The 26,939-nt window shown below is 41.2% G+C and overlaps 1 protein-coding gene across 14 annotated transcripts in view; it reads right to left on the bottom strand.

Annotated features, from left to right (window-relative positions):
• Positions 1-26,939, bottom strand: part of LOC115646061 (poly(rC)-binding protein 3-like) — a 519,652-nt gene that overhangs the window by 155,673 nt on the left and 337,040 nt on the right. Inside the window, exon 1 of one of the 14 annotated variants that reach the window (XM_030551516.1) lies at positions 8,541-8,563. The exons of the other annotated variants lie outside the window; for them this stretch is intronic. The gene's annotated coding sequence lies outside the window, so the exon portion shown is untranslated. Of the gene's footprint in view, positions 1-8,540; positions 8,564-26,939 lie in introns of those variants that run through there. 14 annotated transcript variants of the gene reach the window in all.

Genomic DNA, 26,939 nt, shown 5'->3' with positions numbered 1-26,939 from the left:
TCTGGCAAAGACATTACTAGGACACTCATCACTGGACTGATTGCCAGTTACAGTAATTATAGTTCATAAAGAGGTCTCCATGGTGGGTTTGTCTCTTTACCAAAGTTCAACAGCTTTTCTCACTGCTCCTCTTTGCAATTTCCTCTTCTCTGTTATTGCACAAAGAGATGGGCAAAAAGGTGATTGCAACATACTCTATAAATGGCTAGTCTGGGGCTGTCTTATCTCTTCTGGTAGCTTGCTCTGAAACACAGGTAAGGGTCTCTGACCAAAATCACCTTATTCCCAGCTCTCAGAAGCTTTGTCCTTGATCTTATCAGCAGAATTATCACAGAAGGTGCAAAGCTGTCTTGATGGTCCATGAACAGTAAAGTGATCTCTAATGTAGCCTTTGAGAGCCTTAAAAATTAAGACTAAGCCTTGAATTGCCTCCAGAAGTAAACTGGAAGCCCACAGATGATACAAAATGCTCATGTTACCTGTTCTGCAAAAGCTGGAGTTTCTATAGAGTCCTTAGCTTCAGCCTTAGCTTCAGGGCTTGACTTCACTATCAGGGTAAATCGACCTAAGTTACGCTACTCCAGCTACGTGAATAATGTAGCTGGAGTCGACATAGCTTAGGTCGACTTACCATGGTGTCTTCATTGAGCTGTGTCGATGGGAGACATTACCAGGTGACTTACCTTACTCTTCTCAGGGAGCTGGAGTACTGGAGTTGGCTGGAGAATGCTCTGCCGTCGATTTAGCAGGTCTTCATTAGACCCGCTAAATCGACACCCCCGCTACATCGATTGCAGCAGCGTCGATCTCCATGGTAGAGAAGACCAGCCCTAAGTAAGTAATGAGAGTCCAGTGCGGTGATGAGGAATGTATGGATCACTCTTACTACATCTGGGCAAAGAGGAAAGGGTACAGTTTCCTGGCAAGCTGGAATTGGAAGCGTGTATTTCTGACTGCCCCTTGGCATCCAGGATTAGCACTGAATCTAGAAGAACCCCAAGGCTTTGCATTACCTTGGTAAATGGAGGCCAGACACCTTCTATAAAAGGAGAGGTGGTTGTCTTGGCCAGCTCCTTGAAACATTTCCCCTTGTCAGCTTCATCACTTCATTATAGCGAGGGGGTGCTCTGAGCCAGTTGTTCTTTTAAGAGGCTCAGCAGCATCTTGTGGTCTGTTCGGCCAAAGGCCACAGGAAGGTCAAGTATGAAGTTGTGTTATCTTTAGTGTGAAAGATTTACAATGCAGTAGCAAGTAAAAGCCACAACTAGGCTGACTCCTATTGTGCTAGGCACTGTACAAACATTGATGCATTAGAAAATGTTAGTAAAAGTCATAAAAACTAGATTACAATGATCAAAGTAAAAAGAACAAAGTAGATTTTATGATTTGTTATTGTTTGCTTGCATGTCAGTTTGCAAAATTCACACTAATGGCTGGGAGACCAGCTGTGAAATACTGAATCACTAGGTTTGTCCTGTTAGCATTGTATGTAAATTATATAAAAGAATAACAGCATGGAAATCTGGCAAGCAGTAAATTCTGGAATGAACATTTCTCTGCTATGCAGAATAACTATATGTTACAGCGGAGATACACAGTGCTAGTAATGAGTAAAGTTTATAATGCTTCCAGGACAGCATAGTTGTATGTGTTCATAGAACAAGAAGCAGGTGGTAAGCTTTCAAAAAGGTCAGAGAGTGCTTAAAATTTTTATACTTGAGTTGAATACAAGTGATCCCAGCAGGAAAAAAAAATCAAGTTAATCCCTAAGAAGGTCAGTGTAACAGGTTGCCAGTGTTTATCTGAAACACCTTACCTTGTTAGCTGGTGTCGATCCTATCTGCTGACTCATGAAAGCAGCTGGCTTCTTTCCCCCACCAGATATAAAGAGGAAGGAAGAAGTAGCTTTTTAAAACAGAGAGGATCTAGGTGTGGGCTGAACAGTCTGGAGGGCATCTGCTCGCAGTTAAATGATAGAACAGCACTAATGATAAATAAGGATTACTAGAGTGGCTTTCTCTCTAAGATAATATGATGAAAGAGATATAGTTGCCCATTAAACCAGATCAGAAGCTGGTCCTAGGTAGGAATTTCATCTTTGCAATGTAAAATACACTTTATAAATATTTTTAAATATATGACTTGGTGACTATTAACTGGTATGTCTGGAGTTTTCTACCCCTCTATATGTTGGTATAGAACCCTATAGCTAGCTTTATGGTATATTTAACTTTCTATACTGGTATTTTGGTGGCAAGGAACCTCTAGCATCATGGCCCCTCTTTCACTTCACCTTCATCCAGTTCGGATAATAGGGACTTCAGTAATGTCCTGGTTGGACATCTTGGCTACTCTGAAATAAAGTTGTGATTCTTTCACCTCTCTCTCACTCTCACCTTCATTCTTGGATCTTTGTTTTCCTGCCTCTGTAGCTGTGGCTTACAATACATGCCAAGAACTGCACACTCATTACAGAAAGCCACAATCAGGCAACCTCTTGGGGAAGCTGTGATGCCAATTGACAGAGCATGAGTGTTAAAGGGCCCACCCTGCTTGCACTTCAGGGAGGGCTCAGTTGTGTTCTGCAGGCAATGCAGAACATAGGGATTGTACTTTGGACATCCCAGGGATGCAGGGTGAGAATGACTGTTTCTGCATCCCTTCACCCTCCAGGGGATACAGCCTTCTCCTCACTGTGTTTCCCTGCTCCTGGGGAAATTCAAGAATCCTCCTCCCTATTACGCACTAGCACAGCAGTCAAGCAGTCTGGTGTTATATATTAGGGTGACCAGACAGCAAGTGTGAATAATCGGGACACTCACCCCTGAGGAGGGTTGCGTGATGGTAGTATAGGTGCATATATAAGACAAAGCACCTAAAATTGGAATGTTTGGTCACCCTACTTATATATGATCTTCGATTTTCATGGTACTCCAAGATTCTGCCAATCTGAATGAAGATCATGAAATCTCAGGCTGCTCCCTGAGCCTGTGACTCTAGTGGAGCAATGGAGGGTGCTAACCAGCAACTCACCAGCGGCTGCTATAAAATGAAAGTATATGACCAATAAATACATTTTATAATACAGAACATGTTATTCAATATGCTCCATCATTTCTCTAAGGGAGAGCTGTCTCATTACTTGCATTCTGTCTCCCTGAATATTTAACGAGACAACTTGCCATGCTACTCAAGTAGGAAAATAACTGCTCCGCCAGCAATCACAGCAAGATGTGCTGTAAGCGTTGCCTGGTAGAGATGCATTTTTCTAAAGGAACATACAGTATAATGGGAGTTTTGGTAATAGCTGCACCAATTAAGGGAAACATTTGCTTTACAACCAGTAAGACATTCTTACTTAAATCTTAATGCTCCAGCTCAAAAACTCTTATTCACACATGCCCAGTATGTGCCCATATTTGTTCTGGTCTACTCTCTTACCATTATGCTTGAGAGAGGAAAGCCATTTTGCAATAGATTGATACTTCATTAGTTTCATCTGTCACATTTATTTTGTTGCTACTTGGGGAATAATTATATGTACAGTAGTGAGATACATTTTACTGAATAATGACAGCAAGTATCATTTAGTTCTGACCATGTGATCAGCACTGACATAAAACTATATCTAAATTCAGTGTTGATAAATACAAAGTAATACACATTTGAAATCATAATCCCAACTATGCTTACAAAATGAAGGGGTCTAAATTAGCTGTTACCACTCAAGAAGGAGATCTCGGAGTCATTGTGGATAGTTCTCCGAAAACATTCATTCACCATGCGGTGGCAGTCAAAAGCAGCAAACGGAATGTTGGGAACCATGAGAAAAGGGATAGATAATAAGATAGAAAATATCATAATGCCACTATATAAATCCACTGTACGCCCACACCTTGAATATTGCAGGTAGTTCTGGTTGCCCCATCTCAAAAATATATATGTATTAGAATTGGAAAAGGTACAGTGAAGGGCAACAAAAATGATTTAAGGGTATGGAACAGCTTCCATATGAGGAGAGATTAAAAAGACTTGGACTTTTCAGGGTTGGAAAAGAGACAGCTAAGAGGGGATACGATAGAAATTTATGAAATTGTGAATAGTGTGGAACAAATTAATAAGAAAGTGTTATTTACTCCTTCACATAACACAGGAACTAGAGGGTCATCCAATGAAATTAATAGATAGCAGGTTTGAAACAAACAAACAAAAGAATTATAGAAGATTAGAGTTGGAAGATACCTCAGGAAGTCATCTAGTCCAACCTCCTGCTCAAAGCAGGACCAACCCCACTAAATCATCCCAGCCAGGGCTTTGTCAAGCCGGGCCTTAAAAACTGTTAGGGATGGAGATTCCACTACCTCGCTAGGTAACCCATTCCAGTGCTTAACCACCCTCCTAGTGAAATAGTGTTTCCTAATAGTCAATCTAGATCTCCTCCACTGCAACGTGAGACCATTGCTCCTTGTTCTGTTATCTGCCACCACTGAGAACAGCCTAGCTCCATCCTCTCTGGAATCCCCCTTCAGATAGTTGAAAGCTGCTATCAAATGCCCCCTCATTCTTCTCTTCTGCAGACTAAATAAGCCCAGTTCCCCCAGCCTCCCCTCATAAGTCATGTGCTCCAGCTCCGTAATAATTTTTGTTGCCCTCCGTTGGACTCTCTCCAATTTGTCCACATCCTTTCGGGGGGCGGGGGATGCAAACTGGAAACAATACTCCAGATGTGGCCTCACCAGTGCTGAATAGAGGGGAATAATCACTTCTCTTGATCTGCTGGCAATGCTCCTACTAATGCAGCCCAATATGCCATTAGCCTTCTTGGCAACAAGGGCACACTGTTGACTCATATCCAGCTTCTTGTCCACTTTAATCTCCAGGTCCTTTTCTGCAGAACTGCCACTTAGCCAGTCAGTCCCCAGCCTGTAGCAGTGCAGGATCCTGCACTTGTCCTTGTTGAACCTAATCACATTTCTTTTAGCCCAATCCGTCAATTTGTCTAGGTCACTCTGGACTTTATCCCTTCCCTCCAGTGTATCTACCTCTCCCCACAATTCAGTGTCATCCGCAAACTTGCTGAGGGTGCAGTTCATCTCATCATCCAGATTACTAATGAAGATATTGAACAAAACCGGCCCCAGGACCGACCCCTGGGGCATGCCACTTGATACCGGTTGCCAACTAGACAATGAGCTGTTGATCACTACCTGTTGAGCCCGACAATCTAGCCAGCTTTCTATTTATCTTACAGTCCATTCATCCAATCCATACTTTTTTAATTTGCTGGCAAGAATACTGTGAGAGACTGTATCAAAAGCTTTGCTAAAGTCAAGATATATAACATCCACTGCTTTCCCAATATTCACAGAGCCAGTTATCTCATAACAGAAGTCAATCAGGTTGGTCAGGCATGACTTGCCCTTGGTGAATCCATGTTGACTGCTCCTGATCACCTTCCTGTCCTTCAAGTGCTTCAAAATGGATTCCTTGAGGACCCGGCTCCATGATTTTCCAGGGACTGAGGTAAGGCTGACTGGCCTGTAGTTCCCCGGATTCTCCTTCTTCCCTTTTTTAAAGAAAGGAAGTACTTCACTGAATGCACAGTCAACCTGTGGAACTCATTGCCAGGGAAGCCAAAACTATAATGGGGTTCTAAAAAGAATTAGAGAAGTTCATGGCTTTTAGCCAAAATGGTCAGAGATGCAACTCACACTCTGGGTATCCCTAGCTTCTGATTGCCAGAAGCTGGGAGTGGATGCCAGGTGACTGATCATCTGATGATTGCCTGTTCTGTTTCTTCCCTCTGAAGCACCTGTCATTGACCACGGTTGGAAGATAGGATTCTGACCTAGATGTACCACTGGTCTGATTCAGTTTGGCGATTCTTATGTTCATGCTTTTAAATATCTGCACACAGCTATACTTCCTTCTGCTTCTATAGACAATGGCATAAGTCCATATTTGTCTCCTTTGTGCTTAATGCATAACATGTGCACACATAACACTATGCATGAAGAATAAGGAGAAATCACGTAACTTCCCTGTAATGTGAAATGTGCTATGGAAAGCTATGCAATGGCATCTTCTTGGGAATCCTGTAAGTCTTCTAAACATAGAACTCGCTGTGCCCTAAGTGAGCAGTTGCTATTTATAAGTAGCCCATAAATATGCACCCTCATAAATATGTTGGAGTTTGAGTATATATGGAGTATATATGGAGTATATACTTGAGTATATATGGAGTTTGCAGAAAGGTAATGTTGTAACAAACACTGCAGTTTGCAGTGGCACTTTTTTTGGTACCATCAGTCCAAACAGAGGTCCTCCAGAAGGCTATGATGATGCAATGCACAGCTTGTGGAGTCTATTCATGAAGGATTCTGACAACAAAGACTAATTAGATGCTTATATTTCCCGGGGCCTCAGATGTCATTTCTGAGAAGGATGGGAATGTATATATTACATGCTGTACCTTTCCCATGTGGCACAAAATAGAACATAACTACACTTAAACCTTAAACCCATGCCTGCAAGTTAAAAAGGAAGTATTGAGAAGAGACAATAGACATCATTTTACACACACAGAACACCACTTGCAAGAATGGTGACATGCTCATATAGCTATTACAAGGTTCATAATAATGAGTACATGCTAAATACAATATAATTATAGAATACTTCCCAGCAAATTAAATGGCCAATACTTTGATAGGCAGTGAGTCCATTTAGTGATTATTGCTAATCATTGTTAAATACAACGTAACCACATTCTGAAGTGTCTGCATTTCTTGAAATGGAAATCAGGCAGAGTACAGTATTTCTAAACTGAAAAAAAAATGCTTGGTGAGGCATGAAAAATTGAATTTCAGCAAAGCAATGGAAAGGACATTGGTGGGCAATTACAGTGCTACAGTGTTTGGAGTTCACAAAGGCTGCAATCATCTGCAGTGACAGTGTGGTGTGTGGCTCCCTGAAGGCAGTGCACTCTAGTTAAATCAATTTGTCAGAAGCGGCACTGCTCCCCTCTCTCCCCCCGCCCCTTATATAGAGGCCTTTTGGAATGGAGGACAGCTGGGGCACACAGCTGTCTCTCTGTAGCAGATCAATTAGAACATCCAAATTCATCTGCTAATTAACAGCCAAGTATGGGGGGGAGGGGAAGCCTCCTCTTAAATGAATCGTTTCCATGTGTTGTAAATTTAGTGACATCCTAAAATTAGATCCTACCCAATGAGAAAAAAGAAAATACAGCCTTGAGTCATTGACTAAGATGATAGCACATTTTTAATATAAAAAAGCTGGATTAGTGTTTAGTTTGGAGACCAGTTATAACAAAACCCACTAGAACTAAAAATCTTCACATCAAATATCAGTGAAACAATCCAGGCTCGGAATGCAAAAATAAACACAAGCGTACCATATCTCATCACAATGTAAACATTTCTGTTTGACTCCTATCAACTTCTATTAGCTAGTGGAACTGCGACCTGGATAAATATTATCAATTGGTCAACGTTATATACCTTACCAATTTTTTAAAAAGTAAAATTGTTAAAAATAAAGAACTTCACCACATAGACACATGGGGCCTGACATTGCTTGCTTTGAAGTGAATCGAAAAGTCCCCTGACTTCCACAGGAGATGACTGGGCGCATGGTCAGCAATTTTTATCCTTGCTTTTGTTTGTTTATTTTTAAATTTGACCTTTGCATTGCTATTAGAGTGACACTTATTGTTTATACACATGTTGCTGAGGGGTGTCTTTACAAAAGAATTTGGCTAAAGTCAGCTGCTGATCCAATGCGGTTTCATGGCTCAACAGAATAAGGTTGCTAATTTTATCCCAGACACTTTGTGTGTTCTCACTAGACATTTCAGAAGAGTACTCTCCCCACTTCCACATTAAAGTCCAGAAGCTGGCCATTAATTACTGTGGTTGCAGTTTCCACCCAAACAAAAGCATAAGATACTGATTAGAACACCCCCAAAAAAAATTTCTTCAGTTGGGGTGTACACAATTGGTTTCCCTAATTATTTCCAATGTCCTATCCATTATTTTTTTGCCAAAGATAGACATTAGCTAGTCTCTTCTAGAGAATGAATTCAGACTCTGTATTCTTAAAAGCAGCTGATTGAGAAAGCTCACATAATTATCAAACTGTCAGAAATAATTAAGAAAAACATTGGCGTACACTGGAATAGAACAAAATGGCCTCCCCAGAAATTGTGGCACAGGAAGGAGAATTGTAAATGCAGCGTGATGAAAAAACGTACTGCCTGCATGCCACTTATGCCTGTTTATCCCAGTAGATATGTATTTTTAAACTGCACATAAAAACCTGCTTTCTCTAGTCATGTAATTTTCTAAAGCTAAGTTTTGCTATAGTCACATACATAGCATGTGATTTTTCACTTCTGGTGCCAAACAATCTTCTTCTTTTAAAAAAATAATAGTACAGGAAAGAGAAACTTCAACATACGAAATATCTGCTCTGGAAACAGTCCACCTTATTCGGACATGTAAAAGTTAACCTCTCACCTCACTCTCAGTTGTCCACTTTCAATACGGTCATCTCCTCATATTGTTTTTTTTTTTTAAGATATTTGTTGTAATACACAAACTGGAACCATATCTGATGGCTGACACCATGGAGCTAGGCATGCAGCTACGAGTACATGTGGTGCTGAATTCTCTCAGGCAAGGCTATCGAGCAATTTTGTTAGCACTGCTGAAGTAAGCCATATGTTAGCATTGACAGCCCTGCTCATTCCCAAATGCTGAAAGAGGGGATCGGAAATTAAATTACCGAGGAAGCAAACCAAGATTGTACAGTTCTTAACTTAAAGAACAGGGTATATGAAAATGTCTAACGGAAGAAAGAAGTTACATCATTCCCTCCACTTCTTTTTCAGATACTGGACCTGATTCTCCTCTCACACCAGTGTAAATCAGGAATAACTCCTATGAAGTCAATTAAATTACACCAAGTAAAACTGGTGCATGTGATAGGAGAATCTGGCCAACTCAGTTTTCTACTTCATTGTAGCCATTTTGCTCAAATGAGGACTACTGAATATGGCCAGATTTGAGCTGTAATATGTATCCAAGTAAAAGCAGCCCAGGATTACAGTATTACCTCAGAATTGTATAATTATGGTTCACACTGAGACAATCTCCAGAATGAATTTAATTAAATTTTAACATCAAATATGTTTACTTAAAGCATATTTCACTCAATAGCTAACACATTCCTTACTCATACTTGTTCATTCAGACTGCCAACGTAGGAGGTGAAGAGCTTTGTCCTCTCTCCCAGTGACAATTGAACACACCCTTTAAGTAAAGCACAGCACCAGGATGTTTAAGCAGGAATTAAGAGCTGTATCAGTGTCAATGTTATTGTTGTGTCCTCTATAACTTCTGCAGGGATGACAGCTGTGTCACCTATAGCTGTTTACCCTTAGATTCCAATATATGGAGGTACTATTTCAATACAACCAGTGAGGAACAAATCATTGACACTGTGAGGAAAATTCTTTTCTCATGAAATTGCAATAGGCTAGACTGATTTCAATTACACTGGTGTAAATTCAGAGTAACTTCATTGTCACCCGTGTACTCACTCTGGTTTTACACTGCTGAGATCAGATTCTGACCCACTAACTTCATTTTAGTTAGATCAAAGGGTTCAACTGAGAGAAGAATTTGTCCCACTGGTTTAATCTCAGAAAGGAAAAACCTAATTTTGCAGGGATATTGCAGAACTGTTAAATTCTCATCAGAGTTTGTTTAGGAGAGATCAGCTTGGTAGTAATGAATTAAAATGTTCAAATATGATGCTAAGTGCAGGGGAAAATGTTTGTGCAGAAGTATCAAAGTTCCTTAATGTGCAAATGTCCTCTTCTCAGGTTCGTAACACATTGTGAACCTAGAAACACTGTTCAATTTCATGACTTCAAGGTTCACTACAGGTCTAACAATTACTAGGTGTTCAGATAACACTGAGATAACCCTGCTTCCTCTACCCACCCTCTTTAATGTTTGCAAACAATATTTGGTCTTTCTGCTAGTCCTTGTGCATCTGGGAACTTCTCAGATCACACAAGTATCCCCAAAATCCTTAATACCTGCTGCCCTGGCAGACAACCCTAGGAAGTGTTTACAGCCAGAAGACTCCATGCTACAGTGGCTGGGCATCAAAACCAAAAGTCCCAAGGACTAAAAGGGACAAGTAGAAGAACTGGGAAGATTATTAAGATGGGAGAGAAGCAACGGGCGCAGGACTTATAAGAGAACATAATGAGAAAAAATAATGGGGAGGAAGGACAAAAGGAAGAAAAACAGATGGAAAAGAAAAGCATGATATAGAAAAGAAAGAGAAATATAAGAAAACCGAAGGTGACTATAGCAAGGGAATACAAAAAACCCATGTGACCAGCTGCTACTAAAAAAAATTAAATAATAAAAAAAAATCACATTTTAAGCCCATTTCAGAATCTTCTCTTAACAGAAAGCATTTTAAATCCAAACATTTACAGAACTGACATTGGTAATTTATGTATTCTTGGAAAGGTGAAAGAAATGGACTTTGGAAAACAGTCTCATGATAATTGCTCAGCTCCACCTCCATGGCAACAGACTTTCTGCTGCTGGGAGCCAGCATGGGAGTTGTGCATGCACAGAGCAGGAGGGTCATGCTCAATATCAGTGATATAGTGTACTCTGGTTTCATTGCAATGTGTTATCAAAGTTAGTTTACACTTTATTTTACGATGCACAGAAGTCACAATAAGTACTTTACATGTTTTGGGTTACTTGCTGTGCTGACCTTTCATGTTCTCAACAACAGAAGAAAACTGGAGAGTAGAATAGATTACCAAGGTTGGTAAGTGAATGCAACATCAGTGAAGATTATATGCTGCGACAGGTTAGAAAAGATATTGATTGGAACAGTGCAACAAATGCAGAATGAAGACAGAAGACCAGATTCTGTAAGCAGCCTTTTCTGATTGTAATAGCAATTATTCTTAACTCAAGGCTAGATCACTAGATACACACATCTGAGCCCTACTGGTGCTCAGTGCCTGAACTCTTTACTCAGTTCTTACCAGAGATAGCCTGGTATTTACCAGAGGTGGTTTTCACCAGGTAAATTCATGTTTTTACCACTCTGTGAAAAACTAATTAGTCCCAGTTCAAGGCATTTTCTCTTTTAAAATCTGCATCATTAATGCACACCAAATTACACTTTGACTTAGTTACACATTCAAACTGTGCTTACATAAGGCAGTAGATTCAGAGATAAATTTAGGGTTGTACAAATAAAAAGTAAGCTGCAGTAGTCATAACACTAATATATGTAATTATAACACTGAATATTGGAATTTCTGTTTACATTTTGGTTCAATATTTTCTCAAGGAAGTTATACATATCACGACTCATATTTCAGTTTTCAATATTATCTATACTGCAAAACTATTATCAAATTGCTAAATATTTTTCAGTAATTTTTATTTGCATATTCTAATAATAATTTTATTTTTCCTAATTTCCTGGTTTCAACTGGGATTAACCCAGTATTTACCAGTGCCCTGTCCTAAAATAGTTTTTCCCCAGGAAATTGCCAACATTGATCTTTACACAGGCAACAAGTCAACTGACATCAGTGAAAGACTTGTTTGAGTCAAAATTCTGAGCCAGATTGTGCTCTCCCCTCAAGATTCCAGAGCAGACGGCTCCTTCATGTGTGATCTTCCTCTTGCCACACAGAAGGGAAGAGGCCAGTACTTGCAAGGCGCCACTGCTCTCCTTCCCTTGAAGGGCTGTCTACATGTCTGGGATCCATAAAGACAGAGATGGAAGTGATGGAGAGGACTGGAAGGAGGGCCAAAAGGGACATACATTCTCTTACCACCAGCCCAGCAGGTATTACCTGGGGAAGATAACAAAGAACCTACGCTATATTGTCTTTACTGTGAAACTCCCTGTGCGGCAGGTATCACTCCTTAACAGAGACCCCAGGAGCAGTGGTGCCAGTTGGTTGCCTTGGCAGTGTGATGGTGACAACAGAGCACTGAGACCATGGGAAGGCACACAGAATCTCTGCGGATGGCTCTCTTCTTCTGTGGATTCTCAGCAACCTCTGTGGATCCCAGATGATGCCCATAGTTTGAAGTCAAGCCTCATGGCTCATTCTGTGGGAAGAAAGCAAACTCCCTCTCTCAACTCTATGAGGGGATCCTCACAGAAATCTTTCTCCACCTTAATCTTCTCCTACATGCTTTTCTACAGGAGGGGGTGATCCACCCCTAAGTATGTACTTTAATAGATGGATCATGGACTTCAGTGGGCAAAGACTGTGTAATTACATAAAATATGCCACATACTATATGTATAAGTAACTACAGGTAGCATGCTTATTTTTGTTTTTAAATCGAGAGGTCACATCACCAACTAAACTGTATGTAACTGTAGTACTAGCAGTATGTAGCTGCATAGCATTATTAAGTAAAACATGGCCCATGGGTACCATTAGCACCTCTATACACCTGTGGGAGCAGCTACATGAGAAGAGAGATGCAATTTGGGGCACAGAACCTTTACAATCTGCCTAGGGAGGGCATTCATACTGCTTTTTGCTGCTTCCTTTCCATTCATTTCTATGCTATCTAATAAGACTGTAAGATCTTCAGGGCAGGGGCACATCTGTAAACTCATCAACATTTATGTAAAGAACTATAGTAGAAGCTATACAAATAAAATATTTAAAATGTATTTTGTCTGGAAAATTAAGCATTATCCAAAGTTGTTTAAATTATACAGAAAGCCTGCTTTCCTCGTTGTGTTTAGGGATACATTTTGTAATGAGAGTACATAATTGTTACAGGATTTTTAAAGGATTTTGGCCTTCATAGCAGTCAGAAGTCACTGAAAATGTCTCTAAAAAATACAGAGAGACAAGGTGGGTGAGATAATATTTTTTATTTGACCAACTTAATGCTGGACACCCCAATATCATCCAATAAAAGATATAACCCCCACCTTGTGTCTCTAATATCCCAGGAGCAACACTGCTACGACAACACGGTATCTAACAAATATATGCAACATTCACTCTTCAAAATGACAAGAAAATAATGTACAAGCATATTAGAAATGCTAATTCCTTAGTCTGAAAGATGTTTTGAAATCACTTTCCACCCTTTACAGAGTTTGTTTACTGTTTCCATTTTTCCCAAGGTGGACAATGAATAATAGGACAATCAGCTTTACTTTTTGTTTCTAATTAGTTGCATTTTCTGGTTCGCCAAGCGGTTTGAGTTGCAAACATGGCAGATATCTATCTATATACCTAAACACTGCTTTCCTTTGGGTTTGTTTTCTTTTATCTTGAAAAAACATTTCTATTTGCTTTGGATTTTCATAATGGCTTGTATTAATAAAACTTACATTTTGGTAAAATTTTTAACTCACTGTTTTCTTTTAAATAGCTTAACAGTTTGAATTAAAAAGAAAATTGTTTGTCACCCTGGATTTGGTGTCTGCAATGTGCCAGGTTTTAAAAATAAATAAATATTTGTTTACAATCAAAGAGCTATTTTAAGTGTATCTGAAACTAAAAATCTGTATTTTGACTCATCTCTATAAAAAAGAGCAACTCAAACTATTTTAAGTGATTTTAAACAAGAAGGTTACATCTCTGGACTGACAAATTGCCAGACAAATTATAGGGTTTATAATGAAAATGGCAGTAGGTCATTAACTATAAGGATGGGGTTTTTTTTGCGGTGTTAAAACAAACAAGATAGAAACGCACTATGCAAAACTAAAATTGGATACAGATTATGTTTAAAGTTAATATTACATGTTTCATTTACAAAACTACTCTTTTCTCAAGGGAAGGTCATGCTGTCCATTTTCTAATAGACGCATTTAAAAAATATGGGGTAACTATGCTAATTTCTTCTGTTCCAGAAACATGACCTTTCTGTACCACCTTTTCATTTATCAAGACTGTGTTGAGTGTAAAATTGAGAGTTGCCATAAATTACCACTATCGAAGCACTGAATATATTAGAAGTTATTTGAGGAAAGAAAGATGCTGAAATAACTCGTCTTGCAAGTGAAATGACGAGAAAGATGAAGGAGTGGCACATGCCATGTGGAGAAGAAAAATAAATGGAAGGGTCTCCGTTTCACTAACTGCTCAGTATATTTTTCTGCCTGCTGCTCTCTACTAGGTTAATAGCTGGGCTATCTTTACCATGATAGCTGTGATGACTATAGTGACAAGAATTAATGATCTACAGCAGATCTGCTTTTAGGAAATGGCTGGGTGAGCCCTTCCATTAACAATACTAATCAGATAAAGTATTGCTAATGGATGACCCTGCATCTGTTTAGAATGAGCTGTTCTACTTAGTATGTATATGCTGTATTTCTCATGCAAGATCAAGACGTTACTGCTATAAATTTACACATTATGTTTAGAAAATTGTTTATAATTTATTCTCTACATCTGCTGCATCTCTGAAAAACAGAGGGCTGGTTCTTTGTCCTTATCATGAAATCAGATTACTGTCAGATACCATCAAAGATTTTTATGGCACAAACAATGAATGACGAGTTAAAATGTAAAGATGCACTACAGATTGGCTTAATTACACATTTTCTTTTCCCTTCTCAGTGCCAAAAAGTTCTGACTAAGAGGTGTGCTTGGCTACTCATGTTTGCTTTATAGAAGACCTTTACAGAGGCTGTCACAATAGTACTTGAAAGAAGACTATGTGAAGCACTGTAGCCAACCAATCATTGTTATACATAATATGCAAACATATTTAAATAAGTAGACCATTTTGATTCATTTTTCTTCTTAAAACAAGACAAAATTCTGTGCTGCCAATAAGAACTCAGCACTTTTGAATGCAAAGTTCAGAAATTACCACCCTACTGACTTGGTTATCTTAATAGTCATTTGACAGCTATCCTACATAAAACCATAGTGCTTGCAGCTCCAATCCTTTTATGTACCCATAAAATACTTAAAGTACACAGTATTTATAGGTTGTTAATAGATAGAAGTGATATACTGCTTATTCCAGGAGCTAAATAGCACAGCACCTAGAAATATTGCATGCTGGAAGATCTCTTTCCAACACTCTCAAAGACATATATGAGTGAGTGTCTCCATGCTTTAATAAATCTATCTCCAAGGCTGTATACGTGACTGTTAATGGACATCTTTAAATGTATATCGCTGACATAACCCATTGAAATAGCTTTTTCTTCCTAAAAACAAATGATTGCAACTATACCAATGGATTTTTGTAGACCTAGTTCTCCACTGCATTGCAATTTGTCTATCCATTTACACCTGTGCAAAGTGACCATAAAATATTACCAAACAGAATGGCAGCATTTTAAGCCCACTTTGCACTCTGCAAAGTCAGTGAAAGTCAAAGTCTGAGTCAATGGGACTTTGGGCTTGTCTACACAAGAATAGCTGTTCCACAATAACTCCCTGAACAAGAATGAAGTGGATTAAGCTGAAGCAGAAAAAGGCACTTTTATTCCAGAATGATAGTGTTACCACGTGGAGTTATTCCAAAATAGCTATTCTGCTTTAAATTCACACTCTTTCTTATTCCAGAATAATGTCCCTGTGTAGACAAGCCCGTAGGCTCCTAAGTCACGTGGCCAATTTTGAAAGGTTTGCTCATATCTGTTTTGACTCCGAAGTGATAAGTAGCCTCTTCATAATTAAGATTTAAAGCAATTTCCATTCTAAAGATCTCTTTTAGCCCCCTTAACGTTTGGTTGTCTACATAAACACTTAGTTCGTGGCTAGCCAGGGCCTGAATCGACCCTGTGCTAGCCTGCTGCCCACTGCTGCCATGCACTGTAAGTTCCAAAGTGCGCTTTAATCGACCTTGTTTCAAAATGAGGTAGATTAAAGCACACTAGGGAATTGTTAGTGCTCAGAAGCAAGGTCCACATGGACACGAACCGTGCAGCAGGCTAGCGCAGGGTAGATTCACAACCTGGCTTGCTGCAAACTAAGTGTTTGTGTAGACAGACCTTTAGAAAACAAATTTTGCATTATAATTGCCAGGTTTACTATGAAGATACAGGAAGGCATTTCTGCAGCAGTTGATGAAAATTCAAACTTTTTGAGTTATGAGCTGTTAAAAATTTATCCTGATCTGAAATTTTGATTTTTTCCTAAAACTTTCTTGTCTCCGCCTAGCTCAGAAATGGCTTGTTAGTACCTGCTCAAACTTTCTGTATAGGTTAGTTTCCTTGAAAACTCAGGCACCACAAAAAAGCAAGGATCTAAGAAATAGGCAATGCAGCTCCTAAGCCCATACTCCACCTCATCCCTCTCCTCATCAAACCCATTCTGTGCTATCCCTGTGTAGCATGGACCATGGATGCAGGGGGCACCATCTGTTTTACATGAAGGTTGGAGATCCACTCACAGAAGATCTCTTCTATACATAGAGCTCTTTTTAATGCAGGGGGAGACTATGAAGTAGTGTGTGTTTATGTTCACTATGTAGGTAGTGTATGATTTATGATGTCCCTAAGTTTCATTTAATTTAAATGCTTTGATTATGTAAACAGAGTGAAAAGCAAATTACAGTTTTCATCTAACAACCTTAGCTACTTTTTTAAACAAATTTCCTTTTGGTATTGGAAAGTACTGGAGCTTCACTAGGATTTATCAAATACCACCAGACACATGTGGGATTCTATGGTTAATTTGTGTGAGGTAACTGAGATTATTACCAAGTACTGTACAAAGAAACTTAAAAAAAGAACCCAGAATGAACTAGTAATAACCGTTGCATAATAAGAACATTCAATGTTATTTCATGCCTTTTAAACTGACTCTTAGGGTATGTCTACACTACGGGATTATTCTGATTTTACATAAACCGGTTTTGTAAAACATATTGTACAAAGTCGAGTGCACGCAGCCACACTAAGCACATTAATTCGGCGGTGTGCGTCCATGGTCCGAGGCTAGAGTCGATTTCTGGAGCTTTGCACTGTGGGTAGCTATTCCGTAGCTATCCCATAGTTCCCACAGTCTCCCCCATCCCCTTAGAATTCTGGGTTGAGATCCCAGTGCCTCATGAGGCAAAAATCATTGTCACGGGTGGTTCTGGGTAAGTGTAGTCAGTCATTCCTTCCTCCGGGAAAGCAACGGCAGACAATCATTTTGCGCCCTTTTTCCCTGGATTGGTCTGGCAGATGTCATAGCACGGCAACCATGGAGCCCGTTCAGCTTTTTTTTACTGTCACCGTATGTGTACTGGATGCCGCTGACAGAGGCGATACTGCAGCGCTACACAGCAGCATTCATTTGCTTTTGCATGATAGCAGAGACGGTTATCAGTTGTCCTGTACCGTCTGCTGCCATTGTAAATTGGCAATGAGATGATGGTTATCTGTCGTTCTGTACCATCTGCTGCTATCATGGGTGCCACTGGCTGAGGTCGCCCGGAGGTGCAAAGGCAAAAATGGGAATGATTCCTGGAGTCAATCCCTTCTTTATGGTATCTAAAAATAAAGTCAGCCCTGCCTAGAATATGAGGCAAGTGTACTAGAGAACCAGTGTACCAGAGAACCAGAGAGCACAGCCGCTCCGTGTCAGATCCCGCAGAAATGATGAGCTGCATGCCATTCACGGGGGGTGCCCCTGCAACAACCCCACCCGTTGCTTCCCTCCTCCCCAACCTTCCTGGGCTACCGTGGCAGTGTCCCCCCCATTTGTGTCATGAAGTTATAAAGAATGCAGGAATAAGAAACAGTGACTTGTTAGTGAGATAAAACAAGGGGGAGGCAGCCTCCAGTTGCTATCATAGTCCAGGCAGGACATTAAACGGTGGCAGGGGAGAGGAGCCCAGCATCCCGCTGCTATGATAGTCCAGGCAGTACAGAATCTTTTCTTTACACATGAAAGAGAGGGGGCTGACTGAAGCTCAGCCCCCAGTTGCTATGATGAGGACGGTTACCAGCCGTTCTGTATCATCTACTGGGAATGACTGGGAGTCATTCCTATTTTTACCCAGGCGCCTCCCCCGGCCGGCCTCACCTGAGGCCAGCCAGGAGCACTCACGGGCAGATGATGGTACTGCAGCAATCAAGCATATTGTACTATCTGCCACCGGGGAGGGAAGAGGAGCAGATACTGCTCTTTACTGCCGCAGCATTGCATCTACCAGCAGCATTCAATACACGTAGGGTAACATTAAAATAAGTCAAGAAACGATTTTTTTCCCTTTTCTTTCACGTGGGGGGGAGGGAGTAAATTGACGAGCTATACCCTGAACCACACCGGACGATGTGTTTGAACCTACAGGCATTGGGAGCTCAGCCAAGAATGCAAATACTTTTCAGAGACTGCTGTGGACTGTGGGATAGCTGGAGTCCTCAGTACCCCCTCCCTCCTTCCATAAGCATCCATTTGATTCTTTGGCTTTCCGTTATGCTTGTCATGCAGCACTGTGTAGCCTGGAGATTTTTTTCAAATGCTTTGGCATTTCATCTTCTGTAATGGAGCTCTGATAGAACAGATTGGTCTCCCCATACAGCGATCAGATCCACTATCTCCCATACGGTCCATGCTGGAGCTCTTTTTGGATTTGGGACTGCATCGCCACCCGTGCTGATCAGCATTCCACGCTGGGCAAACAGGAAATGCAATTCAAAAGTTCGCGGGGCTTTTCCTGTTTACCTGGCCACTACATCAGAGTTTGGATTGCTGTCCAGAGTGGTCACAGTGGTTGACTGTGGGATACCGCCCGGAGGCCAATACCGTCGATTTGCAGCCACACTAACCCTAATCCGATATGGTAATACTGATTTTAGCGCTACTCCTCTTGTTGGGGAGGAGTACATAAACTGATTTAAAGAGCCCTTTATATCGATATAAAGGGCCTTGTAGTGTGGACGGGTGTGGCGTTAAATCGGTTTAACACTAAAATCAGTTTAAACGCGTAGTGTAGACCAGGCCTTAGCTATTTACAGGTCTAATTTCAACTTTCAATCAACATGAAGTTCATGTATGTTCGCAAAGTCACCTTTATTTTCCACAGATACTGTGCCAAAGCTGTTTCACCTTTTTTAAAAAGGAATGAAAGGCTTGGATGCCCTTTCAGCTCTGAAGCTTTGATCTAAATACAGCCTGGACCCATGTAACTAAAAATCAGTCTAGTGCCATGGAGAAACTATGCCCAGGGTTCTCTCTCTGTATCCTGTGTGCCAAATCATGCAGAATTCCATCTATGGAATGAACAGATGCCAAATATGAATAATCCATTGTGAATGAACAGTTGCATCTTTCTTCCATCTTTTGTCCTCACTCTCTGTTTTTCTCAAACGTCTAGTCTGGGATTTCCAAGTTTAGATTCCCTCAGATCCATTTCTGTGCCCACAACCAGATTTACTCAGCACTGTCATTCTTATCATTACACCTGCCAACTTCACAAAACATTTTACATTCTCTCCCTTTCCGTTGTCTTTGCAGTTTTATTCAGATCTCAACATTTGGTCCCTGATTTGCATTCTGAGTCTTGTAGGACTGTGTCAAAAAATACTCTTTCAGATTACTAGACAAACAACCAATTTGGTTTTCACCCCTTTCAGACTTGGGATTCAGACTCTGGGGGTATAAGAATCTGCTGTTAACTTGTCCTGACTCATTCCAAACACATCCCATAGATGGAGAATGGGTAAGGAAATAGAGGGCAGAGTTAAGGTTGAAGTTGGTATCATAACTGCTAATTTTTAGAGCTATTTAGGTAGTTGTTGGTTGCTTCCCTCTCAAAAAAACCCTGCAAAACAACCAACCAACCAACAAAAAAAGCTTTACCATTGTACTAAGATCTCCTCCATAATTTTGTGAGCCAAAGAGATCTAAAATGCAGCCAGAATGGAGTAACATCAGTTCAGTGGCATACTTCCCAAAAATAACAAGGAGTACTTGTGGCACCCTAGACACTAACAAATTTATTTGAGCATAAGCTTTCATGGGCTAAAACCCACTTCACGGCTACCACCCTGAAACCTACTTCCCCAAGAATCCTCTGCTCCACAGCCCCATGGTGCTGGGCTTTTGTAGCTATTGGGAGATAGGGCCGAATTACTTGAACTTTGTCTAGCTGGGGGATGGAGTTTGAATTCACAGGCTGTGAACATGCAGTCAGTACTGGCTTAGCTTACAGGCTACTTTAAGCTGTCATATAAATGCCACAAAACATTGAGGGAATGCTTCTTCCTAATCGGTGTCTTTGGGTTGTACTGAATTTGTAGCTCAGTTTTAGGAATGTGACAACATGTAGACAGTTCAAAAACCAGCCTTGATATTGATAGAAAAACCTTGGCCATTGTTTAAATGGAGGGTGGGGGTTTATTACATATTCAAGAGCATCAGAATTTGTTTGCATAAATTCATGAGTGTAAATTGTTTGGCTATTGTGGCTATTCTTACCAATGAAAAGGCACAGTGGTGTTAATGAGCTGCTATCTGGGCTTTCACAGGTCTGTGATTCAACTGGAAAAAAATTCTCAGCACAGTATTTACCATCCTCTGTGCTTCACAAGCCTGTAAGTGAGAGTTCAATTGTTCAGCTGGAATGTGATGGTGCCCTTATCCATTAATATGTAAGGAAAGGGTAACTTTCAGTACAAGGTCATGTCTATCTGTTTCCTCTCAGGCTGAAGTTTAATTTTTAAACAGTGGCAATTTCATTTTAATTAGAAACTTTTGCTTTGTTAGCAATTAAAAATGGCCTCCTGCTGATTTTTCTGAAAAGGAAAAAAAAATAAAAGGGGTAAACTAGGTTGACTGATTTTTTTTTTTTTAAATCATCATTTTAGAAGAGGTGGCCATTTGGAGTTTTGCATTTATTCTGACTGGTTGATGGGATAATCTGGTAGGTTAAGGTGCCTCTCACAAAATAAAACTATTCAGCCTCAGTAAAAAGGAATCAAACAGTGCAACACCATTCAAATAAACCTACTGTTCTATAATTTCCATTAGTTGCAGCTTCCCGAAATTTATGAGGAATGAACAGCTATGAGCAGAAGCCTGTACTACCCAAACTGGGAGAATTTCCATCCACTCATGCCTGCTGCTAAAGTCAGCAATAAGACATACACACATTTCACGAAGATGACAGCTAGTTTCAGAGGAACAAATTCTGTACCTGGGTGAGCTCACTGATTTTAGCACAGAATGTGTCCTGGAAACTATAAATACATCCTCCCCAAAAAACCAAAAGGAAAACACCTAACCTTAAAATTAATGAACATCAGTCTATCAACAGCCAATTGTTTTAAACTAGTAAATGTATGTCAGAAAGTGAAAACTAATCCTAACACCATCTCCTTTTTGTAAACACACACCTCTCCCTTCATGTACTCTGACTTTACCTTCTGGCTTGTCCATATGATTAAAACAATGACATCTGTTTGAGGTCAGAGGACTGTAGTATATGTGATCTATTTCTCAAGCAGGCTGCACTGTCATGGAAATTTATGGCATACAGTCCCAGATACATCTCAATCAGAGATCTATGTGCAGTGCTCAGAATCTAGTTCTGCAGCTGATTTCATTTTTACTGGATGAGAGTGGAAATAAAACTTCACCCTGATCTGTAACCTCAAGACATCTTCATTATAACAAGAATTCTCTTTGACAACAGTGACCCTTTCAAATTAATTAAATGAGAAAAATGGACGTTTTCAAATTAATCCAATTTTTCATTTGAATCTAGATTCACAATAGAGTGGATAAACGTCCATGTGGTCTTTTAAAGCTTCAGGGTAACATTTTAACATAAAACAATCTCATTAAAAGAGGTTTTGACCGTAACAAATTGTGGACTGGATTCTGGCACTGGGTCCCTTAGTGGGGCCAGGAGAGGGGCAGTATGTCAGTAGTATTATCCAGAGACATTGTGCTAGTTCAGCTCTGCTGGTTGGTAGAAAGAAGGGAATATCATTTAAATACCCCTTTGTTGCAATATGCTAGTATTGTTTATGATGTTCCTTCCCTGGTGGCCAGCCCCTTCAGGAGATAAGGGACTTGCTACTACTGCTTTGTAAAGATCTCTTTGAATACAAGGGGTAGAAGCCTGTGTGGTTTTGGAGCTGATGGACCAAGGTTCTATTCCTATCTTCTTAGACATCTGTGTATGAAACTTTATTGCAACTTGGTCTGTTCTCTGCAGTACATAGATCTGTTAAATAAGGAATTTCTAAAGTCAGTGCTGACCCCAGAGTCTCCTGAGCCCTGATTTTTGCCAAAGGTATTGAGGCATTGTTCTGTTCAGCATTTCACTTCCAGTGAGACTCAGGAGCCTAAGGGATTTTCTACTCAGGGAAATAGCCTGGAATAGCTATTCTGCACTAGCTCCCATATGGACAATCTTGTTGCAAGTCAATTCACTGTAGTCAAAGGCCACACGTACACTACAAATGTTAGTCAACACAAATTACATTGCCATAAAGTTGCCACAGTTGGTATAACAGTTGTGTGGATGTATATGTGGCTCCTTATGTCAGGGCTGTGTGCACGCAGGAGTGCTTGCATCAATGCACAGTCTGGTGCACCATGGATAGGTATCCCAGTATGCAACCCACCACCATCTAGCGCACTGCCTTTTCAGAAGTTTTGGTAATGCAAGGTGAGCTAGAAATGAGTTATGCGGGAAGCATAACTGACTGGGAGCAAGGGGTCAACTTCCCAGCGTGGAACTATCTCCATCCCATAATGTTATGTATAGCTCATAATTTTTGCATTTTTTAGATGTAAGCAGAGTCAGAATGAGCTCTATCCTGACATCTGGCGGTGAGCTGTGGAAAAGGACTTCAGGGGCTTATCTTGTTTGCATGGGCACACCTACCCTGCCTAGCATGATGGGACTGCTTGCCCAAATGGCCACTTTGGCTGCTGTGGGATCCCTAATCTCTTTGTCATTGGGGAAGGAGTAATAAAGTGTTGTTATCTTGGTTATGTGAATCAAGGACAGTAGAACCGTACCTGGCATTTTAATGACTGAGAGACTCGCCTTCAACTAAGTAGCACTCGCTAGACAATGGACATGGGTTCCAAAACCCAGTGAATCAAGAGAGGCTGGGGACAGGTGTTTGTACCTTGTAGTGTGCCCCAAGCACCCCCTTCACCTCTCCACTGGAATAACAGAGCTACTTTTGACTCCATTAGGAGTCTTGTTAAATGCTGTAGAGCTGAAATCACTGATACCTAGGTCTAAGCATTAGATCTACTTTGGACTAGTGGTCCTGAGTACACCAACATTGAGGCTCCCCTACTAAGAGCTGAAATCACTGACAGCTGTGTTAAGTGTGTGTCGGGGGGGGGGGCTGAAGACATATTGCTGAGTGGCTAGCAGGGTGGCTGGCAGAGAGGTGCACCCAGCTGGGCATCTGGCATAGAGGAGAAGCTTGTAGTGAAGACTGCAGCAGAACCCCATGGAGAGACGTGACAATCGGCCATTGTACTGAGCAGTAGCACACGTAAGGTGCCTCCATACCTCCCCCCACTTCCACTCAGGCCGGGAGGAAAACTCTGCAGATGAACTTCTGAACTCTGGGAGGCTTCACTGACCAAGGACAGAAACTGTGGGAGGGGTAACTGTTGGGTTGCTGGACTCAAGAATCAAAGGGAAAGGACACGGCCCAATCTGCTTGGGGGTGGGTCTTCTGGCTCATGGTTTGTGTTAATGAATCCTAGTTGTGGTGTTTTCCCAATTTCATGCTGAGTTTTTTACCTCATGTTGTTTCAGATTTTTGCTAGACAGACTCTGTTCTTGCTAAAGGGGAAGTATTGCCTCTTCAAGGCATCCAGGGGTGTGTGTGTAATTTCCCCAGGTCACTGGGTGGGGGCTCAAGCCAATTTTGCACTGTATTGTTGGAAGGGAACCCCTATGTACTGAACCTTGATGCTGCCAACTCTGCCTGGCAGAAGGTTACATAAAAAATCCCAGGAACTCGCATGGTCCTCCTCTTCGTCCACCATCTCTGACAGAAGCATGGAGCCTGCACAGCTCTGCACTCCTTCAGTATTTGCAGAGCTGTGAGAAGAACTGAATCAGCAGGGAACATGACAATTTCTTGAAGGACAGATTGTTGTGGGACATAGCGAGAACCAATTCAAGATTGTTGGTGTTGTTCATGAAGAACTGAGAAATAAGCACTGACTGGTGGGATTGCATTGCACTGGGATGATGAGCAGTGGCTGCAGCACTTCCAGGAATGTGGCCTTGCATATCTGAATCTGTGTGCCGGGCTTGACTCAGCCCTCCAGTGCAGGGAAACCAAAATGAGATCTTCACTGACAGTGGAGATAAGATCGCACTTTGGAAGCTTGCAATGTTGGATTGGTACAGGTCAGCAGGAAATCATTTTGGAGCTGGAAAATCCACTACGGGGGCTGTCGTCATGCAAGTGTGAAAGTCCATTAATTGTCTCCTGCTAGCAGGACTGTGACTCTCAGCAATGTGCAGGACACAGTAGATGGATTTGCAGCAGTGGGGTTCCTGAACTGCAGTGGAGTGATAGCACACACATCCTTATTTTGGCAGCAGACCACCTTGCCACAGAGTACATCAAAAGAAAGGGCTTCTCTTCTATGGTTATGCAAGTGGTGGTGGATCACCGAGCACACATCACTGACATCAGTGTTGGTTGGTCAGGGAAGGTGCATGATGCTTGCATCTTTAAGAACATAGGACTGTTCAGAAAGGTATAAGCAGGGACTCTCCTTTCTGACTAGTGGATTACCACTGGCGATGTTGAAATGCCAATAGTGAGCATGGGAGACCCAGCATACACAATGCTTCCCTGGCTCACAAAGCCATACGTACACTGGCCATCTCGACAGCACAAAGGAAAGATCCAACTACCAGCTCAGCGGTGCAGAATGACAGTTGAATGTGCTTTCGGTAGATTGAAGGGACGCTGGCGTGATTTACTCACAAGATTGGATCTTAATGGGAAAAAAAATCTCAATGATTATAGCTGCTGGCTCTGCACATCTGTGAGGCAAAGAGGGAAAAGTTGCCACCGGGGTGGAGGGTGGAGCTGGAGCGTCTGTCTGCTGAGTCTGAACAACCTGACACAAGGGCTACTGGAAGATGTCAGTGAGGAGCTATATGGCTCAGGGAGGCTGTGAAAGAGAACTTTTAACAGTGAGCCAGAGTAATGTATTGTAATGCACCCTGCTCTGCCTGGGTAGGCAGTTTAGGGGCCTGTTAGGAATTGTGTGGTGTTTGCTGTGCATCTATGAATATAACACTGTCACTGCACCTATTAATTTTGTGGTGCTTGCTGTACATTTATTATTATTACACAGTGTTAGTCACTGATCCTGTTAGTTGTGTCACACTGCCTGGTAATAAGTAAATGGGTGCTTTACGAACTGTGAGGCTTTCTGCAGCATATGCTGTCAACTAATAATGATGAATTATTTTCCCAATAATAGAATTTTATTCAGTAACAAAACCAGTGCAAAGAAAAATCTGTGCAATTTAAAAGCAAATACATTAAAAAAAATCAATAAATTAATGGAACAGAACTTAACAAGAGGAAAGAACATTCATGTCCATTTTACCTGCACATGCAGCAACCCAGGCTTTCACAGATCTGTGTATGTGAAGCTGTAGTTGTCGTTAATGTACCCCGGCATGGAGTAGGAGGTGCAGCGATGTGGCCTCTGATGCCACATGGAATGTTGAGGTAGGTGTTGGGAGGTGTCGTAATGGAGTTCCCCACTGACTGCAAAGGGAGGAAAGCCAATGATTGTTGAACCTGTAGGTCTACAAGAGTCTTCAGCATCCGTGTTTGCTGCTGGAAAACCTGCATTATGTCCAGGTACACCTCTCTGTCCTCTTTCTGCTGGGATTCCTGGGCCTTTCTCCTATCCTTCTCCAGGATGTCTGCAATGTCCACTCTTCTAGGCCCTTTGCTCATGGTCTGATGCAGAACTGGCTTGCGAGATCTCGTTGAACATGTCATCCTGATTCCTCTTTTTTCTTCTTCTTATCTGGCTCAGGCATTCCACATGCATGCAGGGGCAATGGAAGCAGCTACAGCTAAAACACACACCGGTACCATTGTCAATATAGACACAATGGAAAGCAAAATTTACAATTCTGAATTCTCTTCCTTTGCTCCCCTAAAGTTTTAAACAAGACCTGCCTATTGACACTTCTGCTTGAGAGTGCTTGCACACGGCACCATTCACAGCACAAGCCACGGTGAGTGTGGCCCGCCAGGGGTGAGGGAAATGAGGAGGGAATTGTTCGGTTGCATGAGACTATGAGCAGAGGCTAGTGGCCCTGAATACTGGCACCGTTTTCCATAGGCAGTGATGATTTTGCTGATCTCACTATTGAGGGTAACAAAGATACAGAGAGTACAGCTGCTGTTGGCATCCTGAAGCTGCCTGGGCCCGTATGCTGCTAGCCTGTTTACTACAATGGTGCCTGCTGAAGTTATCGCTAACTGGCATGGGACAGTGTCCTACCTCAGAGGAAGAAATAAGGCTATCACCCCTGGACATCTTTGGGAAAGGATCACAGAGTAGCTCAATGGAAGTTTCTTTGAGATCTCTCAGGGGGACTCAAGTGACATCTCTGTATACATAAACAAACTGTTCCTCATGGCGCCCATTGCCTAATTCTACAGTAGAATTAGACAGACAAGGTGGGTGAGGTAATATCTTTTATTAGACCAACTTCTGTCCAACAAAAGACATTACCTCACCCAACTTGTCTCTCTGATATCCTGGGACTGATATGACTACAAAAACTCTACAGGGGAACGTAAAGCAGATAACAATGCTACCTCTCTGTTGCAATGCTACCTCTTCTAGTATGAGTAAATTAATGAAAAGTCAATAGTTG

This window comes from Gopherus evgoodei, chromosome 2 (assembly GCF_007399415.2).
Source record: "Gopherus evgoodei ecotype Sinaloan lineage chromosome 2, rGopEvg1_v1.p, whole genome shotgun sequence".
Classification (NCBI taxonomy): domain Eukaryota; kingdom Metazoa; phylum Chordata; order Testudines; family Testudinidae; genus Gopherus; species Gopherus evgoodei.
This window is presented reverse-complemented; position numbering and strand designations above follow the sequence as displayed.